General features: G+C 38.1%; 1 protein-coding gene and 1 long non-coding RNA gene across 2 annotated transcripts in view; one reads left to right on the top strand and one right to left on the bottom strand.

Annotated features, from left to right (window-relative positions):
• Positions 1–7,004, top strand: part of slc1a2b (solute carrier family 1 member 2b) — a 50,655-nt gene that overhangs the window by 14,714 nt on the left and 28,937 nt on the right. The window lies entirely within an intron of this gene.
• On the bottom strand, positions 815–2,301 carry LOC107740050 (uncharacterized). Its single transcript, XR_001640051.1, has 3 exons — positions 2,201–2,301; positions 1,053–1,329; positions 815–948 (listed from the first exon to the last, which is right to left on the bottom strand). It is a non-coding gene; the product is annotated as an uncharacterized LOC107740050 (long non-coding RNA).

The following is a 7,004-nucleotide window of genomic DNA, read 5'->3' on the forward strand; positions in this document are numbered from 1 at the left end:
AAGAGAAAGGAAAAATTGAAATCGCATCATATGACCCCTTTAAAATGTCTAAAACAGACGTCTCAATGGTTGAGAAAATGATTTTTTTGATCTATCATAAAACCTCCGTTTTGGTCCCTGAGAGCGGTTTAACTAGGCTACAGACTGCAGTGTGTGTGTGTGTGTGTGTGTGTGTGTGTATGTAAGCGCTTATGTCACCACAGTCGTGACTCGTGACTTTAACCCAGTTAGGACACTATGATAGTGATAGATGTGCTATTTTCTGCTATCTTGACCACAATTAATTAATTAATGATTGAGTATGATGAATTTAGTTGCAATATTTATAATGTTTCAAATTTCTGTGTGAGATTTCCAGAAAATAAGCTAATATTCTCTTGATAATGTTTACAATAATTATCTAATAAGATAAGTGTTATAGGTCAGCTAAAATGATTTGAGCTTTCTCAGACGTCTTGATAATCGTGCATAAGCAATTGCTTCTTAAAATATATTGAATCGCCAATAACTTTCTTCATGAAATTGCAATTGTCGAAGAGAGATTTCACAGTAAGATCACACTTTTCCATGCAGATTCTGGAACAGAACCTACAATAATGGCCTATCATGTCAACTTTGCTGTAAATGTAGCAATCCAAGCATGATATACTAGATCAGCACTGATATTATCAATCCTTACTGCATAGACTTCTGCATAGTCTGCATAGGAGATTTCTAGACTAATACACTCATGTATATTGTACAAATCATGTCATTAGATTACTGATTTAACATATATTGCTGTGATGGATGTTTTCTTTTTATTTGAGGTGTTTCAGTATATTTAATCTATATTTAACTCCAGTTTTATCAATTTATTATGTTATAAGCTGTTGATGAGAGCAGTGTATGTGTGTGTGTGTGTGTGTGTGTGTGCTTGATTGAAGAAGGGCCAAAAGGTTGTAATAGCTGTCAGAGAGAGAGACACAGGAAGAAAGAGAGTCAGAGAGAGAATCTTCTCCTCTGTAAGGTAGCATAAAAATAGCATAAAATAGCCATCAATTGTGCCTCACAGCGGGCTGCCATTCCTGAAAGAGTGATTCATCCCGATAGAGAGCGGATTGAGTGAGAGCAGAATGGGTCTTTGCCACCCTCCAAGTCCATCCGCTGCTCTCCCACGGTGGGCATACGCATGACATCAGCGGGCTGAATGGAGCTGGCATCCTCCTCACCCCTCTCCATGCCAGATTAAACCCAAATCTTTGCCCGGGGGAGTAAGAGGGGGGCACTGCCACTTTTTCGGGTAGGACAAAAGCCCTCAGATGGGTAGCCGGGAAACTTCACATGGTCCTGGCCAAGTTAGAGAGAAACAAAAAGAATGAATACCTTTCACTGGCCTCCTTTGGCATTGCATTGAGTCACATCAAACACACACACACACATACAGACATGTACACACAGACACACACACTCTACAGTCCACACGTGTCGGCTTCCAAATGATGCCTGCTGAGGAATTTAAACTCAAGGGAGTCTGTGAAATCCTAAAAGTGGAAGAAGTGAAATTGACAAGAAATAATAACTATCTGATGTTCTGGCTTGGGTACTTAATGCAGAAGCTATTGAAATTACAAGCACTGGAGAAACCTGAGTAGCCTTGACTTAATGCACATATTAAATTATGCAGAACAAAATAATACAAAATAATACAATTCACTTTGATTTAACTGAAATGCCCCATAATGCTTGATCAAAATTATTGATTCCACATACAGTATGGCTGAGGAGATTCCCCCTATTATCTGTAAAGTGCTTTGAGTAAGTATCCAGAAAAAATACTAATTGTAAGGCCTATTGGTTTGGTTTTAATTGATCCTTTATTGTGTCCATTAGGAGAAATCTGCCTTGAGCAATCAAGAGGGCAGGTCAACAAACAACAATTCACTATACAGCTACGCTTCATCCATAGCCAAAAAAAAAAAAAAATTATAAAATAATATATTCTTCATCTTCTTAATGCTAGCTAGGACAGTTGATCTGACATTCCTGTATTATAACCAAAAAAAAAAAAAAGGTTAAAATACTATTACTTCTTCATCTTCATAATGCTAGCTAGGACAGTTGATCTGACATTCCTGTATTTTGAGAGTGTCAGACAGGTTCATGCGCTACAAACGGAGTATCCCGTGTCCTTTGGGTGAAAATGTCAGAATAATCTCACTTTTCAGAGGCTGGGATAGAATTTGATTCAGTCAAGCATTTTTAGAGCTGAGTGAAATGTTGATATACATCGATGGTATAGATCAGCGGTGACGAACGTCAGTCCTGGAGAGCCCTAATAAAAACTCACCTGCCTGTAGCTTCCTAGTAACCCTTCAGACCTTGATTAGCTTGTTCAGGTGTGTTTGATTAGGGTTGAAGCAAAACTCTGCAGGGCTGCGGCTCTCCAGGACTGACGTTTGCCACCCCTGGGATAGATGATCAACCAGTTGAGATTTAGCTCTGTTGAATATATAGTAAAATTATGCAGCTATATGTGTGCTACCTTTCAGTGAGCAAGACTACACGGTGTTCACTTCTGACAAAGAAATCTAATATATAGTTTATTTATCTTCTGTTTCTCTAATGTCATTCAGCATTACATTTGTTAATGAATGTTTTTTTTTTTCATATATATTTTTGGTGACTTTGTTTGTAGTTTTATGTATGTGAGGGCAGCCCTAAAGCTGCATTCTCTAGAGTTTAGCTCCAGTTCATAGTGACTAAACATGGCAGATCTGAGCCTGGTGTTGTTTTTACCTTTTGTCCAGCGGGTGGATGGTCACCGCTGTGCATTGTTAAAATGATATGGAGATTTGCCTGTAGTTTCACACTATGCAATTTTGGAGTATTTGTTATTTTGCCTTTTTATTCTATAAATCTTATCCTACTGTATATAGTTATATGTAAGCATCCACATTAACACTTTGATTGCAGCAGAATTACTGACAGTAAAATGTCTGTTTCTGAAAGCTTGGGCTAAGGAATCGGGTGAGCACAAAAGTTACATAAATCCAGTGGCCAATTAAAAATAAAAAGTAAAAAATCAAGGGCCGTGGTGTGGTCAAATATTTCTTTGGTGTGTGTGTGTGTGTTGAGTGGGTCCTGTTGCTAACCTTATGCAGTGATTACAAAACTTATTGTTAAATATTTTTGTATTTAACAAAATAGAATTGTAACAAATGAACTTAAAACATCAAAATAACATGATCTTGAATTAAACATATCATGTCATAGTATTTTCACAGTGGTTCAAAGCCATGAACTTGTCGAATATTCATGTACTAATGTATTTGACTGTAGTCGTGTATGCCTGAGCAGGGCCGGACTGATTAGAATATTCAGATCTGATTGGCATAATTGCCATTATTTATAGTTGGTAAATTATCATAGGTAGAGAATTTTAATATTTCATTTGCAGTTTTACTTGATACACCACGCTATAGTAACACTTTAGATTAGGGAACACATATTCTTCTGCTATTATCACATCATTCACATGGATTGATTTTACTATTTAAATCAATAGACAGAACTATAATATTAATATTGACAACTTGATTGCACCTGCATTTCTTAGCGAAATGCTTTAAAGTGTTAGTTCACCCAAAAATGAAAATTAGCCCATAAATTACTCACCCTCAAGTCATCCTAGGTGCATATGACTTTCTTCTTTCAGACGAATCCAGTCGGAGGTATATCTCTAAACAAAACAATGGTCACTTATTAGAAGTACAAAATGAGGATTTGTAAAGAAGAATGTCGGAGGGTTTCGATATAAGCCAAGAGGAGACTGGTTTTCCTTTGCTAAAGTAAGGAAACTTTGCTTCCTGAAAAAAATCATGTTTTGTAGCTCACACCTTGGGCTGCCTGCATCACCTCCTGCAATGTTTTGCCATGAATGAAAAAGCTCACATACTGTAACTAGCATTAATGCAGCGAGTCAGGATACTGCATTAGTAGTAATAGTGCAGTGGTAGAACTTGGTCTGAATACGCAGTGGTATTACCATGAAGTTTAATTTGCCCAGTGCTGCCCTTGAGTATAATGTAGGCTGTACAATCTGTAAAGAAAAAAAAACGATTTAGAGAGTTGTAATAACGTGATAATGTGCTGGTTAAAAAATAAAGTAATGTGAATTTGCATTGGATGCAAGCAAATGTTGAACCATCCGTGTGTTAAACATGAATCCCTTGTAAGTGTCAACTCTTAATAATGACCATCGTCTTTGACATGTTGGTGTGCAGCAAAGCACTCATGAAGTATATGATACTTAGTCAGTCTGTGACACTAAATCAAACTCATGCAATCCATCCACACAGTCAGTGTAACCGATCAAATGTCTAATTTGTGTAAATCAACAGTGCAAAAAGGAGGTTAGCATTCACGAGTAGCCTTGTGATATCACTCTATATCAGCATGGCTGTGATTCAGTCGTAGGAATGAGCTCGCAGGTAATCACAGCCATGCTGATCATTTAGAACTTATACTTTAGAACTGGCTCATTTAGAATTTGTAATTTAGAAGTTAGAACAACCAGTTCATGTAATCAGTGTGCTGGTGCAGGACAAATGGGCAGGAATAAAGATCTGAGTGACAAAATTGTTTAACCAGACAACTGTGTCATCTCTGAAGTGGTGAGGCTTTTGCGGTGCTATTCTGTCTGGACCAAACCAATAGAAGGGCTGTAGGGGAACAGTTTTAATGATAGCTAAAAGAGGCAATGTTCACAACACACACTGCATAGCATTTGGGCCTGTGTAGGTGCAGACTGGACAGAGGAACTGGACATTGGAGCAGTGGAAGAAGGTCGTCTGGTCTGTGGAGTCCTGTTTTCTTCTTGCATGGATCATGTGGATGGTTGTGTTTGTGTCCACTGTTTACTTGGGCATGTAATGGCACCAGAATACACTGTGGGAACATGACAGGCTGGTCGAGGGACTGTGATGCTCTGGGCAATGATCTGACATAATTACAGATATAATTACAAAAAAAAGCGTAAGTGTTATGATAAAGGTTTTACATCAGTGCTATTAAATGTTGAGTCAGTCGCTATTAAATGATGTGACATGCTGTGTTTTGGATGATGTGTGCTTTTGAATGAGATATGTGCACCTTCATAGAGTGGATCAGGATAAGATTTAGCGATTAACAACTGCAGTTGTACTCTGTACCTCACACGGAACCATTGGATACCGCCAGTGAGCACTCTGAATGCAACACATCATCATTTGGACTACTTTGGTGCTACTTTTTGCCATCTATATAATTGTATATGGTAAATAAAATTGTCACTCTACTTTTTTCAGAGGGCATACAAAGGGGGATTTTGTGTATGTGTTTAAGGTTGCACTGGTTTAAGGTTGCTGAGTTGTTAAGTGTTGTCAGAAGGGACACCTGCTTCTTGAAAGTTGTGATGGTCTGAGAAGTTTGGGTAGAGGTTGGCAGCTCATTCCACTGGAGAGGAACAGCGAGAAGGTTTTGACTGGGAGTCAGTGGAGTAAGAGGGGTGGTCAGGAGGGGTGTGACGTGGATCTGGCTTGTCATGTTGTGGTCAACTGACGGGTTTGCAGGAATTAACAGGGGGCTCTGTCTTCACAAGGTGGAGCTGCAGATGTCTGAAAGGCAGGCTGAGACACAAGCTGAAATCGTGGGATCATCAGGTTGAAACGACACACAAAGCTGTGTATCATGTGCATAGCAGTGGTAGGGGAGGCCTTGTGTCTTTATGATTGTGCTCAGATGAAGAAAATAAGATTCATGCAGTAATTTAAACTCATCTGGGCTACTATGTATGAAAGAAAATATAAGATAAAGCTGGGAAAATAACATGTTAAAAAAATTGGAGAAGGGTCTGGCTGCAGACATGCACTTGCACTCTCATGCTGCGTCCCAATTTGCCTACGTACACTATGCCCTAAAAGTATGTACTCTTTTTGTGAAGAAAAAGTACACACTTTTGTGTATGTAACAGAATAGTAGGCAAGCATTGGGACAAACTACTTCGTCATAACTGCGTCTTTAACGGACGCTCTGTTGCTTAGTTTTGTGCATCCTGTCACCGTTTAAACTGCACTGTCAATCATCTTATCACAGTTAACATCATCCACATCTCGTTTAATTTAATTTCCTACCATTTTGGTGAGAAATGAAGAGACACGCTGATCTGCCAGTCATGGGTCTATCATCCCGAGAACTCTGCTCATGTGTTTGCATAATAATGCATTTAAAGTTAATGAACAAGCGTATCTTTATAAAAGTTCGCAATGTTGCTGCAGACGAAATATAACACTGATAACATTACATAAATATTTTTTCATCAGGTTAGATATTATTTATCACTCAAACCATTTTCTCTACCTGTCTGTCTGTCTTGCATATCCACCATGTTTGTAGTTTTTTTTTTTACACTTGTGTGTTTGTAGTTCTAATCAAATCCTCGTCCAATGCACAATGGGTTGTGGGCAATATTAGACGTTAGAGTGTGCATCGATCTACACTTTGAATTCTAACCGGAAGTAGACTATCCGGGAATGGTTGGCATTTTATGATGGCATACTATCATCAAGATGGTGCAGCGCATGGCTGCCACAGTGTGGAGCTCTCCCATTCTTTTGCTGTTTTTGTTCTGTGTTTAGTCATTCTTTTACTATCAGTTTTACCAGAGACGAACTACTGGACATAAAGCAACACACCAGAATTTTTTTTTCCGGTTTTTGATTATTCACACTTGTGTTGTAAAGGTACCAAAATTTCAGTATTCGGTACCAATACCAGTGAAAATCCACGGTTCTCTGTGCCAATTTCGGTACCAAAGCAAAACACAAAAACATGCTAATTGAACAACATTATTTTTATCAAAAACGTTAAACAAAAATTAAATGTACAAAACCAATGCCATTCTTTATACTTATTTAAAATTATTAAAAGTATGAAAAGTATGAAAAAAAGTAAACAAGTTTCACCCAAAAGTTTTTGTCATATTT

The sequence above is a fragment of the Sinocyclocheilus rhinocerous genome, unplaced genomic scaffold (assembly GCF_001515625.1).
Source record: "Sinocyclocheilus rhinocerous isolate Xijiao unplaced genomic scaffold, SAMN03320098_v1.1 scaffold2150, whole genome shotgun sequence".
Lineage (NCBI taxonomy): Eukaryota > Metazoa > Chordata > Actinopteri > Cypriniformes > Cyprinidae > Sinocyclocheilus > Sinocyclocheilus rhinocerous.